This window comes from Narcine bancroftii, chromosome 7 (genome assembly GCF_036971445.1).
Source record: "Narcine bancroftii isolate sNarBan1 chromosome 7, sNarBan1.hap1, whole genome shotgun sequence".
NCBI lineage: Eukaryota > Metazoa > Chordata > Chondrichthyes > Torpediniformes > Narcinidae > Narcine > Narcine bancroftii.
In genome coordinates, this window is record NC_091475.1 from 177101095 (window position 1) to 177117171 (window position 16077).

Here is a 16077-nt window from a genome sequence, read left to right on the forward strand (position 1 = left end):
GGAGTCCATTTGCTTTTGCTTACAGTGAGAGAATCTGTACAAGAATCATTAGGCTTTAGCCCATTTGAGCTGGTGCTTGGATACCAAGTTAGAGGACCTTTAGTGTTGTTGAAGGAACAATGGGTTAATGAGGATGTGCAGTTGAATTTGTTAGATTAGGTTTTAAAGTTTAAAGATCATTTGCAGAAAGTCTGTAAATTAGCTCAAGAGAATTTGAAAATGGTTCAAGGCAAAATAAAGGTCTGGTATGATAAAAGAGTAAGGGCGATAACTTTTAAACTGGGGATAAAAGTGTTAATCCTTTTCCCAACAAATTCCAATCCCCTTGGGTCTAAATTTCAAGACTGTATAAGATAGAGTCAAAGGAGAATGAAATCAGCTATGTAGTTAGAACACCCGATCAGAGACGTAAAACACAGAGTTGCCATGTCAACATGTTAAAACTTTACTTTGAGAACTAGGCTTTTAGCAAGGAACAGCCTTCACCAGCAGTACTGGTTGTTGACAGAACTAAGGAGTCTAGGGATCGTGAGATGGTACAAGCCGATTCTTGTGAGGGTCACTTCAAACAAAACGTTCCATTTTGTCTGTTTAATTCGATTGTTTTGCATAATTTGGACACAAAGTTGGCTCATCTTCAGCCCCAGAAAAAGGAGAAATGAAATTGCTACTTTTAAAATTTAAGAACTTGTTTCCAGATGGCCTAAGAGAAGCCCAATAACTTGTCATGATGTTGATGTTGTTGATGCCAAACCTATCAAACAACATCCATGACAAACGATTGTTGAAAAGTACAGACTAGTAGATCAAGAGATTGAATATATGTTAAAGAATTATATTATTAGATGTTCTACCTCAGATTGAAGTTCATCATGTGTCCTGGTGCCTAAACCAGATGGGACGGTTAGATTTTGCACTGATTATAGAAAAGTTAATGCGGTAACAAAGACAGATGCTTATCCTATCCCTAAGGTGGATGATGGTGTTGACAAGATTGGAAAGGCTAAGTTTCTTACGAAGATGGACATTAAAAGGTTACTGGGTGTGTTCCCTTAACAGTAGGGAAATTTATGCATTTGTGACCTCATCAGGATTATATAAATACAATGTTTTACCACTGGAATGAAAAATGCTCCAGGAACATTCCAAAGAATGATTAATTCTGTGATTCAAGGTTTAGAGCACACGGAGTCTTATATTGATGATTTGGTTACAGGGAATGGCACCTGAGAAGCACATATCTCTGAGTTAGAGAAATTGTTTGACAAATTTTCAAAACCAAACCTTGCTGTTAATTTAGCTAAAAGTGAATTTGACCACATTACTGTGACTTACCTTGGTTATGTTGTTGATTAAGACAAGTTGGCACCTGTTCATCCAAATGTTCAGACAATCTCTGAGTGTCCCGTTCTCATTGGTAATAAAGTTGTTAGGATGTTTTTGGAAAACTTTTGCTGATATCGGCCTTCCTTTGACTAACCTTCTGAAGAAGGGTGAAAAGTTTGATTGGATGGAATTTTGTCAGGAAGCTTTTGATAAAATGAAAGCCATTTTATGTCACCTGACTTTGAGAAGCAATTTTATTCAGCAGTCGATGCTGGTAATGAAGCTGCGGGAGCAGTGTTATTTCAAAAGAATGGTCGTGGTGAAATTGAACATCCAATGGCTTACTTATCCAAGAAATTCAACGAACATCCAAAAGAATTATTCTACCATGGAGAAAGAATTATGATCGCTTGTAATGGCTTTGCGGCATTTTGATGCTTACAGTTGTACAGCACAGGGACCTATTGTGGTGTATATTGGCCATATCTTTAGTGTTCTTGATTAAAATGAAAAACAAAAATAGATGAGTATTAAACTGGAATCTAATTCTGCAGGAATATGATTTAATGATAACTCATTTTAGAGGCAAGGATAACGCAAGTGCTGATTGCCTTTCAAGATGTTAAGTTTGTGATGCTTTGCAGCATATTGGAACTTATTATTTGTATCCGCTGCTGATAAATGTTATTTTTTTAAATAAATACAGTACAATTCTGATTATCCAAAATGGTCAGGACAAAGCTTATTTTCGATAAACTTTTTTTTAAACCCCTCGGAGAATTTTTTAAAAAAGAGCCCAATAGCAACAGCAAATCACTTGTAGCAGTGTTTAAACAACAACAAACATCAAGGGAAGGCGTTTTAAGCATTAATATTTCATTCTCACCAAAAAAATGCTGGCCGCCACTGATCACCAACCACTCCCCAACAAGGCCTCGTTGCTGCCCCCGATGCCCCAATTCCAGCCCAACGACCCCATTGCTGTCGGGAGCCCAACGTCCCAAGTCAGTTTGGCTCCCAAAAGATTTTGGATAAATGAAGATTTCTGATTTGTGTTGGATATCCTCCGTTTATCCAAAATTTTAAAGAATTTTCAGATAATTGAGGATTTCAAAGAATCCGATTTTGGATAATCAGAATTGTACTGTATAGCATTTTAAAAGAAAAAAATAACACTGCCTTGGTGAATTTCCATTGCTGCTATTCTATGACATAACAGAACGTAATATGGAGTTTATCTTCACATAATTTTTAAAATCATATCAGCATTAGTATTGGAAGGAATAGATTACTCCAAAAGATGAGTGGCAATGGCAGCAAAAAAAAAACTAAACTCATGTAATTCACTCTCTAAATTATTGCTGAGTCAAAGTGAAAGTTTAGATTCATTCTCAGAGTACTTACTGTACACGGCATCACATGATGCCCTGTGGGCCAGGCAGAATTTATACTCATCAATAGGACATAAAACTACTCAAATAAAGATAGATATTCAAAAGAGAAATGGAAATAAAGAGAAATGTAAACAATCTGTCTGTGCAATATAGAAAATAAATATTCAATAATAAAACATGAGCCAAGTATGAGTCTTTGATTAAGTGTGGTGTTTAGCAGTCTGATGGTATAGGGGTAGCAACTGTTTCTGAACCTGGTAGTACAAGTCTTGTGGCACCGATATCTCTTTTCTGAAGGCAGAGACAAGAACAGAGCATCCCCAGGGTGGTGTGAATCCTTGATGATTACTGATATTCTGACTACAGCATTCCATGTAAATTTTCTCAATGGTATGGAGAATTTTTCCTGTGATGTACTGAGCTGTGTCCACCAACTTTTGCAGGGCTTTCTGCTCAGAGGAATAGGTGTCCCCATACTAGGCTCTTATGCAGTCGGTCAGCACACTTTCCATTGCACAACTGGAGAGGTTTGACAAGGTTTTTGATGTCATATCAAACTTCTGCAAACTCCTGAGGAAGTAGAGTTACTGACATGTTTACTTCACAATGACATGTAGAGTGTGTTGAAAAAACCAAAGACTTGTTGATCCAAACCAAGGCTTTTATTAACTAAAAGACTGGAGCATATCACAAGTAGGTCCACCAGTCCAGAATGACCTGGTCTGGCTAGGAGCAATCCTTTAAGACCTGCCAGTAGGTGTGGAACACTCTCAGCCAATCACAGTCATCCTACACTACAATCTGTACATATACACATTGGTGATAGGATCTGTACTATAACATTCACCCCTTTGAGAACTGACCCCGAGGTGGATGGAGGTTAGGGGCTGTACCGGTCAGGGGGCCTGACCATCCGGCGTAACTGCCTTGGTGCCGGAATTGGGGTCGCCAGAGTCGTGTCACCGCCAGGCCCGTAGAGTGTGGCCACTGCTTCGCTCAATTCCCCAATGGCATTATCGACAGTCTGGCCTGAGCTGGTGGGTGGTGCTGGTCCCTCTGTTCAAGCACATGACTTGGGGGAGAAGGAATTGGGGGAGGTTGGGTTAAAGGCACTGGTGCGCCTGATCCGGCTTGAGCTAGGTCCCTTACTGAGACTGTGTCCTCTCGCCTATCCAGGTACTCAACGTAGGCATAATGCGGGTTCGCATGGAGCACAGTCACTCGGTCAACCAAGGGGTCGTTCTTTGAGTACCGGACGTGGCGTCACAGGAGGACCGGCCCGGGAACCATGAGCCACGCCGGTATGGTTGTTCCCGATTCAGATTTCCTCGGGAAAGAGAACATCCTTTCATGGGAGGTGGCATTGGTCATGGTGCATAGGAGGGAGCGAATGGAGTGTAGGGCACTAGTGAGCACGTCCTGCCAGCAAGAGGTGGGAAGACCTTTGGACTGGAGGGCAAGTGTAACCACTTTCCAGACAGTGGCCTTCTCTCTTTCGACTTGCCCATTACCACATGGGTTATAGCTTAAAGTAATACCATGCTCCAGAAGGTCATGCTGCAGCTCTGCGCTCATAAACAAGGACCCCCCATCACTGTGGATGTAACTGGGATATCCGAAAATGGCGAAGATGCTGTGCAGGGCCTCTATGACTGAGGAGGCAGTCAAGTCCGAGCAGGGCACAGCAAACGGGAAGTGGGAGTACTCATCGATGGCCGTAAGGATGTAGGTGTTACGGTTAGTCGACGGTAGGGGCCTCTTGAAGTCTACGCTGAGACGCTCAAAGGGGCAAGTGGCTTTGAAGACGTGGGTGTTCTCTGGACGGAAGAAGTGGGGCTTGCACTCAGCGTACACTGGGCAGGTTCGGGTCATGGAGCGAATCTCCTCGACCATGTAGAGCAGGTTGCGAGCTTTGACAAATTGCACGAACCTAGTGACCCCTGGATGACAGAGCTCCTCGTGAAGTTTCTGCAGCCTGTCCAGTTGTATGTTGGCGCAAGTCCCCCTGGAAAGCGCATCTGGCGGGTCGTTGAGTTTACCAGGCTGATACAGTATGTCATAATTAAAGGTGGAGAGCTCGATTCTTCACCTGGTGATTTTGTCATTCTTGATCTTACCTCGCTGGGTATTGCTAAACATGAAGGAGACCGCCCGCTGGTCGGTCAGCATGTAAAGCACCTGCCAGTGAGGTAGTGTTTCCAACGACACACTGCTTCAACTATGGCCTGGGCCTCCTTCTCGACAGAGGAGTGTTGGCTTTCAGGACCCTGGAGGGTTCTGGAGAAGAAGACTACCGGCCGGCCAGCCTGGTTCAAAGTGGCTGCCAGTGCAAAGTCATATGCATCGCTCTCCACTTGGAACGGAATGGACTTGTCGATGGCGTGCAGCGTTCTAGCAGCGATGTCCGATTTGATGCGGTCGAAGGCTGCTCTGGCTTCGGTTGACAGGGGGAAGGAGGTGGTCTTGATGAGTGGCCATGCCTTGTCGGCATAGTGTGGAACCCATTGGGCTTAGTAAGAGAAAAAGCCCAGGCAGCATCTGAGTGCCTTCTGGGTGTGGGGGGGGGGGCATCCATGAGGGTACGCATGCGGTCAGGATCTGGCATGACCACCCCATTCTCCACTATAGAACCTAGAATTGCGAGCCAAGTGGTCCGAAAGACACACGTCGAAATTGTAGGTCAAGTTCAGCTGAGTGGCAGTCTGAAAAAATTTCTCAAGGTTGGCATCATGATCCTCCATGTCATGGCCGCAGATGGTGACATTGTCCAGATACAGGAAAGTAGCAGTCAGCCCGTTCTGGTCCACCATTTGGTCCATTTCCCACTGGAAGACCGCGACACCATTTGTAACCCCAAAGGGTACTCTGAGGAATTGATACAGCCGCCAATTCGCTTCAAAGGCCGTGAACGGTCAGTCTTCTCAACTGATGGTGGGCCGAACTAAGTCAATGGTGGAAAATACATAGTATTGGGCAATCTGATTCACCACATCCGTGATCAGTGGAAGGGGGTACACGTACAGAAGCATGAAGCAGTTGATTGTCTGGCTGTAGTCAAACACCATCCATGGGTTCTCCCTGATTTTAACAACCACCATCTGGGCCCTCTAGGGACTCAAGCTAGGTTTGATAATGCCCTTGTCCAGCAGTCTGTGCACCTCACTTGTGATAAATGTGTTCATAACTATATTGCCAGTTTCTGGTGGCTACAGGCTTCCAGCCAGGGGTGAGGTTTACGAAAAGAGCTGCCGGAGCAACTCGGAGGGTGGAGAGACTACAGGTGAAGCCCCAGGGTGTGGGGGTGGGTGGCGCGGGCTGCCGCTGGCAGGAGGCTTCTGGGGTGGAGTGATTACAGACAGAGAGCGGAGTGTGAGGTCCCCCAAAGTGCAGGGAAATGGATTGAAACTAGCACTGAAAATCCAGTCCCAGCAGAGCAGGGGCGCACAATTGGGGAAGGACTAATAGTTTGAAGTCTGTGAACGTGATGCCCTGGACTTTCAGGGTCGTCACGCAGTACCCCTTTACCCCAGTCGAGTGCGATCTGGTCGCCAATGAAATTCTCTGTGCAGTGGGGAGAATAGCCAGTCCGCAACAGTAGGCCAGGTCTGGGCAGATAAAACTGTCAGTTGACCCAGAGTCAAATAAGCAATTGGTATAATGTCCATGCATTTAAATCAGTTCCATTGCTTTTGTGAGGGGATGGGGAAGTCCTGGTTGAGGGTTACTGATGCAGAAACTTGTAATGGGGACAGTGGAGTCCTGCATGATGACGTCACAATAACAGTTGGGCCTGAAAAAACAGTGTCAGGGAGTTGGTGTTGCTGCCTGCAGTACATGTCCAAAGCAAATTGGATTCACTCTCCTGAAGGCAGCCCACAGGCCATCCTCAGAGGACATGAGGGTGCGCAGTGGATCTTTCTTGTTCTGGTCCATGCTACTTATGGCAAGTGGGATCATTATACTTTATATTTTTATAAATGTATAAATAGAGCTGGATTCATAGCAGACTTGGTGCCCTAAAATTATGAGATTAAACTGCATGAGCTACAAATTAGTAGATATTCTTAAATAAAGCCACTATTAGTTTACAGGATTAAATGGTGTTATTACAACAATTACTAGAGACACAATGCTGGAATCACTTGTCATTTTTTTGAGAAATTGTACTTAAAAATCAGATGCTAGCATTGCATCACAAACTATAAAACACAAGTAAAATGTGCAATTGTCCTTTTTTTAAAAAAACAAAAATCCTACATGCTATCCTTGTATGCATGAAATCAATTTTTAAAAAACCCACAAAAGTGCTGGAGAAACTCACCAGGTCACGCAGCATCTATAGGAAGTAAAGGGTAACCAACGTTTCGGGCCTGAGCCTTTCATCAAGATAAATTTTAAATTTTATTTTTAAATTTAAAATTTTAAAAAACTTTTTACATGGTAAAAGGCCCTTTCAGCCCATGAGCACATGCTGCCAAATTAACCTATAATCCCTATACATTTTGAATACAGTACAACTCCGATTATCCAAAAATCGGATTCTCCAAAATTATTATTTTTTTGTCTAAATGAGGATATCGGACACAAATCAGAATCCTCATTTATTAGAATGTTTTTCAGAGCCAAACTAACCGGGGACCTTGGGCTCCCAGCAGGAGCAGGGCCTCGGTGGGGAAGTGTCGATGATCTGCAGCGGCCAGCTTTTTTTTGGTGAGAATTAAACATTAAATTAATGCTTAAAAAGCCTTCCCTTGTTGTTGTTTAAACACTGTTACAAGTGATTTGCTAGTTGCTGCTGGGCTGTTTTTTTTAAAAAAATGACCAGTTCTCCAAAAAAAAAAAATTTATCGAACACAGACCCAGTCGCGACTATTTTGGATAATCAGAGTTGTACTGTATTTTGTTACATACCAGACAGTAGTGTTAAAAAATAGTCCAGACAGTGTTATATTTAAAATAATATTTTTAATTATTCTTTCTTCTTTGGCTTGGCTTCGCGGACGAAGATTTATGGAGGGGTAATGTCCACGTCAGCTGCAGGCTCGTTTGTGGCTGACAAGTTCGATGCGGGACAGGCAGACACGGTTGCAGCGGTTACAAGTGAAAATTAGTTGGTTGGGGTGGGGTGTTGGGTTTTTACTCCTTTGTCTTTTGTCAGTGAGGTGGGCTCTGTGGTCTTCTTCAAAGGAGGTTGCTGCCCGCCGAACTGTGAGGCGCCAAGATGCACAGTTTGAGGCGAGATCAGCCCACTGGCGGTGGTCAATGGGGCAGGCACCAAGAGATTTCTTTAGTCAGTCCTTGTACCTCTTCTTTGGTGCAACTCTGTCACGGTGGCCAGTGCAGACCTTGCCATAGAACACGATCTTGGGAAGGCGATGGACCTCCATTCTGGAGACGTGACCTGCCCAGCGCAGTTGGATCTTCAACAGCATGGATTCGATGCTGTCGGCCTCTGCCATCTCGAGTACTTTGATGTTAGGGATGAAGTCGCTCCAATGAATGTTGAGGATGGAGCGGAGACAACGCTGGTGGAAGCGTTCTAGGAGCCGTAGGTGATGCCGGTAGAGGACCCATGATTCGGAGTCGAACAGGTGTGTGGGTATGACAACGGTTCTGTATACACTAATCTTAACATCTAATCTAATTTAACTAACATCTAAACTTAACAAAATTTATATACAATTATCTAACTTAAAATCTAGCTATCCACAAATATAAGGGTGTGCGTGGAATACCCCAAGGCAAGGCTCAATTCTCAGAAGACAGTTTAATGTTCAGTTCAGGAATTCAGTGATGACACATGGGTTTGAAATTAATGCAAAATGCAGGCTTTGAGATGGTCAAAACACACAGGCCTTAGAATGGTGAGACATCAGGCCTTAAGTGGGTGCAACATGCAGGTTGTGAAGGGGAGTTCAAAGAGAGGAACCCCATAGATGTAGTGTATTTAGATTTCCAAATGGTTTTGGATCAAATCAACTCCCAACTCAGGAAGGTCCTGGATGCAGAATGGAGGACAAGCGAGGCTGCAAGATTTAAATGCTAGCTTCTGAAACATCAAACCCTTTCATGATCTCTTCCCATCTTGGGGGCTTGAAATATATCTAGGACTATAACAACAGGCTTCTCATCTCTCCTGCACTCTGCTCCATAACTAACTACTTATTCACCACTGGAAAATCCTGCCCTTGACCTAATCATTATCCCTTTTATCAATTCATTATTTTCTTCCCCTATCCCTCTAAAATGTTGCACTATTTCTTAATTCCTTCCACTTGACAGACACAATTTAATTTCAAAATTATTTGACCTGTAATTGGTTGAAAAGCTGACACATGGCTCTGAATTTTAGTAGATGATAATATTTCAAAGATGAAAGAAAGCTTCCGTTGCAATGACATCAAGCTAGACCAATCTGAGCTACCAAAGGTTTTTTTCCCGCCCCAATAACCAGAAGTTAATTCAGCCAGGTAACAGTTTCTGGTCCAGATTGACAACACCATCTTCCCCAATCCTAGAGCTCTATAGAAAATGTAACACAAGCTCAAAGTCAGAAAAATAAACAGAATTAGCTTCTTCAATATCAAACTGTTGGAAAATTAGTCTCATTCAGGTCTTAATATCGGAGGTTATACCAATAGCAGTGGCTTGATGGCAGGACAAAATCTCCCACAAATGTTAGCAAGGTTAAGGAATTGATCATGGATTTCCAGAAGGTTGGGGCTCATTCCCCTGTGCACATCAACAGCACTGAGGTGGAGATAGTAAACAGCTTCAAGGTCTGAGTAAACATTTCCAGTGCCCTGTCCTGGTCCATGCATGTCCACACAAAGTCAAAGAAAGCATACCTGCACCTCTTATCCCCCAGGAGCTTGTATCACTCAACAACCTTAAATGCACAATTGAAAGGATCTTATCAGGGTGCATCACTATGTGGAATCTGCAGAGAATTCTAACTGCAGCTCACATCTTCCTAGTAACCCCACTTCCCTTCAATCTTTTACTTCCTGCTGCTTTGGAAAACAGCCAACATAGGAAAAAATTAATTCCTCTCTTCTGCCTCTTACCATCGGGGAAAACATTCATGAGTGTGAGATCACGCATCACCAAAGATCATTTCTTTTCTGCATCTATTAAACTCCTGATAGAACCTCATACTTGTAAAATTATGTTGCCTTTGCTCTGTACTAATTGATCTCTCTACTTGACTTTCTGTACTGCGAATGGCATGATGAACTAGACTGCTTGCAAAACAAACTACCTCACTGCACCCAATACGTGTAACAATAAACTTGAAACCGGAGTAATGGATAAAAAGTTAGTTATCATATACTGTATCTGATTAAACCAACATATTGGAATCAAATACAATCCATTCACTTTTCAAATATACAATGCATGTGATATGTGAAGCTGAATAACAAGCAAACTGCTACATTTCAATTTTGCCAATTTGTTAAATAATTCGCAAACTGACCTAGCAGAAACAGTGAAAATTATGTCCACCAGAAAGTGCAAAGAATATAGAAATTAAAGTCCATGAACAGAATTTATAGATTGAGAGAAAAATACTTGTGGTACTTACAAAAAATTGACAAGATAAAATCTGCATAGATTAAGTATAGTTTCTCTAAATATAATCATACAGATTGCAGTTGCTATGTTGTTTTTGAATGGACAAAAAAATAACAATGCTTTTAAACTTTGAAAGGAAATTGAGTCGTTACTACTATGCAAAAAAAAATTCTGTAATTGCCAACTAAATAAAGCACAAGCTAAATATAAAACTTTGGGAGAAAAGATTTACCCATTATTGAATTCATTGACTAAATTGCAATATTTTATGCACTTTAGCTGAAAGGTTCAGCTAAAGCATTCAATTAGCAAATCAGTCCACAGATTCTTATTTCGCACAAGAGATGTGTTACTGGCAATTCCATTATTTATTGCCCATCCCCAAATGCCTATTAAGAAAAGTAGTGGTGATCTGTCTTCTAAAACTGCTGCACCTGATGAAGTAATCCCATTCGCAAAGTTATTGAGTTCCAAGATTTTCATTGAGAAGGACATACTTTGAAGTCAAGAAATGAGAGACTTGGATAAAAATTTGCAATTATTTAATATATCCTTTCAGATCCCCAATCTGTAGTCAATGAAGCCTTTGAGCTTTGTCAGGAGAACAGAATTCAAATGTAAACTTTGAGTCCTGATGAGGCAGCAATGTTAACCATTAACCCATCATGCAAGAGTTTGCTGAAATCAAAGAGAACAAAATTCATAATTTTAAGAAAACAATCTTGGTATCTTGCTGATCATGCCAAGTTTCTGATTTCATCTCTTCCCCAGGAAGAGATCACTATCACTATCTTGTCCAAACACACCTATGGCATCATGAAGAAAGCACGTCAGCGCCTCTACTTCTTCAGGAATTTGCGGAGGTTTGGTATGACACTAGAAAACCTTGGCAAATTTCCACAGAGGTATGGTGGAAAGTGTGCTGACCAGTTGCATCATGGTATGGTATGGGGACACCAATACCCCTGAGCATAAAATCTTCCAAAAGGTAGTGGACACAGCCCAGGACATCACAAGCAAAATGTTCCCCACTATCAAGAACATCTGCAGAGAGCAGCAGGAATTATCAAGGATCCACACAACCCAACACAAGCTCTGTTCTCATTGCTGTCATCAGGAAAGACTCAAGTTCAGGAACAGCTGCTACCCTTCCACCATCAGACTCAACAACAAACTCAATCAAGGATTAACTTAAGAACTCTTACTTGTGCACTTTATTGATTTTTTAAAAATTCTCTCTGAATTTCAGTTTTGCTTACATTTGTTATCTGTTTACAGTTCTTTATTGGTTTACATGTATAAGCTGTGTACAGTTGTTTTATGTGGTAAATTCTGACTTACCCATAGGAAAAATAATCTATTGGTTGTATGTGATGTCATTTTATGTTCTCTAACAAAAAATCTTAAATCTGAGTGGCACACCCATTCTTTTATTCTAAACCTTTCACCAACACCCTTATCTAAATTTATTTTTAAAAAGAATGCAAGTTCTGAGATGTATTTTTATGTATCCTAGTGCAAAATGCAATGATAATAAATGTAGAAACATTAGTATTTAATAAATGCTGAAAGAGCTCAGCAAGTCAAACAGTGTCCTTGATGTAGCAAAAGCAAAAGGAAAAGATGCATAACCGACATTTTGGGCTTGAGGCCTTAACTAAAGTATGAGAAGAGGTGACTAGGAATGTTTTTTTTTTATTTTTTTTCCACACTATAGATCACATTATTCAAGATATACACATTTTTCCTTTCAAATATATACAGTGTCGTTTACTCCCCCCCCTCCCTCCTCCCCTCCCCCCCCCACCTCTCCGTCCATCCATTCAAAACTCTGAGTCCAAGATACATCAAACCCATCAAACAATGTTGTCACTCAACATTAACGAACAAAAACTTCCACTGAGTCAATTCTTTCCATTCTCTTTTCCTTTTGTCATTTTAGGTGATAGATGTCCCAGTAGGTTTTCTCTATTATATTCCATGTACGGCTCCCATATTTGTTCAAATAATGTTATATTATTTCTTAAACTATATGTTATTTTTTTCTAATGGAATACATTTATTCATTTCTATTTACCATTGCTGTATTTTCAAATTATCTTCTAATTTCCAGTTTGACATAATACATTTTTTTGCTACAGCTAGGGCTACCTTAACAAATCTTTTTTGTACACCCTCCAAATCAAGTCCAAATTCTTTATTTTTTATGTTACTTAGGAGGAAGATCTCTGGGTTTTTTGGTATATTGCTTTCTGTAATTTTATTTAATATCTGGTTTAGATCTTCCCAAAATTTTTTCACCTCTTCACAAGTCCAGATTCCATGAATTGTTGTTCCTATTTCTTTTTTACAACGAAAACATCTGTCAGATACTGTTGGATCCCATTTATTTAACTTTTGAGGAGTGATATATAACCTATGTATCCAATTATATTGTATCATACGTAATCTCGTATTTATTGTATTTCTCATAGTTCCTAAACATAACCTCTCCCATGTTTCCTTTTTTATCTTTATGTTTAGATCTTGTTCCCACTTTTGTTTAGTTTTATCATTTATTTCCTCATTCTCCTTTTCTTGTAATTTGATATACATGTTTGTTATAAATTTTTTAATTATCATTGTGTCTGTAATCAGATATTCAAAATTTCTTCCTTCTGGTAACTTCAGACTACTTCCCAATTTATCCTTTAAATAGGATTTCAATTGGTAATATGCCAGCACTGTATCTTGAGTTATATTATATTTATCCTTCATTTGTTCAAAGGATAATAATTTATTCCCTGAAAAACAATTTTCTATTCTTTTAATCCCTTTTTTCTCCCATTCTCTAAAAGACAGGTTATCTACCGTAAAAGGGATTAGCTGATTTTGCGTCAGTATTAGTTTTGATAATTGGTTGTTTGTTTTATTTCTTTCTACATGAATCTTCTTCCAAATATTAAGCAAATGGTCCAATACTGGAGAATTCCTATGTTTTACCAATTTTTCATCCCATTTATAATATATGTTCAGGTATCTTCTCCCCTATTTTGTCTAGCTCTAATCTAGTCCAATCTGGCTTTTCTTTTGTTTGGTAAAAATCTGATAGATATCTTAATTATGCGGCTCTATAATAATTTTTAAAATTTGGCAGTTGTAAGCCTCCTTGTCTATACCATTCTGTTAATTTATCTAGTGCTATCCTTGGTTTCCCCCTTTCCATAAAAATTTCCTTATTATTTTCTTTAACTCCTTAAAGAATTTTTCTGTCAAGTGTATTGGCAGTGCCTGAAATAGGTATTGTATCCTTGGAAAAATGTTCATTTTAATACAGTTTATCCTTCCTATTCTGACATTTTATCATTACATATCTTCCTGCTGGATCTATTATTTCCTCTTCTATTTTAATTGGTACATTTTTACTGATTAATATAGCCACTCCTCTAGCTTTTGAGTTATATGACGCTGCCGTTACATGTCCTATCCAATCTCTCTTTAATTTCTTGTGCTCCACTTCAGTTAAGTGTGTTTCTTGCACAAATGCAATATCAATTTTTTCTTTTTTCAGTAAATTTAGCAGTTTCTTCCTTTTGATTTGGTTATGCATTCCATTAATATTTAAAGTCATATAGTTTAATGTAGCCATTTTATACTTTGTTTATCTTTCCCTTCCGTTTCCTCATCATCACCTTTCCTTCTCATCCATTTCTGCTTTCTTTCTTTGAACAGTTTATAAGACAACATTTTTAACACATCAAACATTCCCCTTATTCTCCTACCTAATATTTCTTTAACCACATTGTCCCCTCCCCTTCCTGAGTTGCCCATTATCCCTTGTCCGGCAACCACATCTCCCCTCTCCATTTGGATTTGCGAATTCATTCGCAAGCGTCAACTGATTTTGCAGTGACCGTAATTTCTCCCTACCCAGCCCCCCCAGAAAAGATTTCAATTTTTATATACAACAAAGGTCACTCTCTAAATTCCCTCTTTACTCCTCTCTTCCCCTTTTTTCCCCTCATTAATTCTTCTCTATACACTATATATTTTCTTTCAAATGCACATGCACTTATGTAATATATGTATTATATATGTATATAGTCCTATACACACGTCTTTTTAGTTCGCAGTCTTTTGTACTCTCGTTACACGTCTTCATCTCTCAGTCTATTTTGTAATTGTTCTGCAAATTTTCGTGCTTCCTCTGGATCCGAGAATAGTCTGTTTTGCTGTCCTGGAATAAATATTTTCAATACCGCTGGATGCTTTAGTATAAATTTATACCCTTTCTTCCATAAAATCGCCTTTGCTGTATTGAACTCCTTTCTCTTCTTCAGGAGTTCAAAACTTATATCTGGATAAATAAAAAGTTTTTGCCCTTTGTACTCCAGTGGCTTGTTGTCCTCTCTTACTTTCTCCATTGTTTTCTCCAGTACCTTTTCTCTTGTAGTATATCTTAGGAATTTTACTAAAATGGATCTTGGCTTTTGTTGTGGTTGTGGTTTAAAGGCTAATGCTCTATGTGCCCTTTCTATTTCCATTTCTTGCTGTAGTTCTGGACATCCTAAGATCCTGGGGATCTAATCTTTTATAAACTCTCTCATATTCTTGCCTTCTTCATCTTCCTTAAGGCCCACTATCTTTATATTATTTCTTCTGTTATAATTTTCCATTATATCTATTTTCTGAGCTAACAGCTCTTGTGTCTCTTTAACTTTTTTTATTAGATTCTTCTAATTTCTTTTTTAAGTCCTCTACCTCCATTTCTACTGCTGCTTCTCGTTCTTCCACCTTGTCCATTCTTTTTCCTATTTCTGATATGGTCATATCTATTTTATTCACTTTCACTTCTGTACTGTTTATTCTTCTTCTTAAATCACTAAATTCTTGTGCTTGCCATTCTTTAAATGAATCCATGTATTCTTTAATAAGAGAAAATATATCCATTGTCTTGCCTTTCCCTTCTTCTTCCATTTCACTGTACTCTTCCTCTTCTTCTTCCTCTGGGTTAGCCATCTGTTGTTTCTTTGTTTTCTTTTTCTTCTCTTCTTTCTTGTTTTTGTTGTCTTCTATGTTCTCCTCTTGCTGCTGCTGTTCTGTAGCTGTCATTGCCGGCTGTGGAGATCGACTCCCCAGCTGGTCGCCCCTCCCGTCGGTGTGTTTTTTTGCATGCGCGGTTGCGCACTTTTACTCGGCTCAGCGAGCCATTTTTGTAGTCCACTTTCTACCGACCTGAGGGAGCAGGCTTCTCTCTCCACCGCGGGCCTCTTCGAACAGGTAAGGCCTTCTCCTTCTTCTTCCGTTGTCTTCTCTTCCTCTCTTCTTACCGTTGGTTTCGACTTTTCTTTTTTCGTCTCCATCTTCTTTCCACCTTTATATTCACTTTACTTTAATTTTTATTTTTGTGCCTTTGTGCTTTCCTTTATTTTTTTCAACTTTTCTGGAGAGGGCTGCAGTTCACCGTCCGGCCACTACTCCATCACGTGACTTCCTCCGGTGACTAGGAATGTTGATGAAAGGAAAGCAGTGGGTGTTGTCTATATGGACCAGTAAGGCCTTCGATAAGGTTCCACATGGAAGGTTAGTTAGGAAAGTTCAAGCGCTAGGTATTAACTTTGAGATAGTCAAATGGATCCAACAGTGGCTGGAAGGGAGGTGCCAGAGAGTCGTAGTAGATGGCTGTTTGTCAGGCTAGAGGCTGGTAACAAGCGCTGTGCCTCAGGGATCTGTATTGGGTCCCTTGCTGTTTGTCATTTACATTAATGATCTGGATGGAGGGGGTGTAAATTGAATTAGTAAA

At 40.2% G+C, this 16077-nt stretch overlaps 1 protein-coding gene across 13 annotated transcripts in view; it reads right to left on the reverse strand.

The window, feature by feature from the left end:
* The window catches only part of LOC138739430 (phospholipid-transporting ATPase IB-like), a 524646-nt gene that overhangs the window by 445993 nt on the left and 62576 nt on the right, over window positions 1-16077 (reverse strand). Inside the window, exon 2 of one of the 13 annotated variants that reach the window (XM_069891452.1) lies at window positions 1336-1483. The exons of the other annotated variants lie outside the window; for them this stretch is intronic. The gene's annotated coding sequence lies outside the window, so the exon portion shown is untranslated. The remainder of the gene's footprint in view (window positions 1-1335; window positions 1484-16077) is intronic. 13 annotated transcript variants of the gene reach the window in all.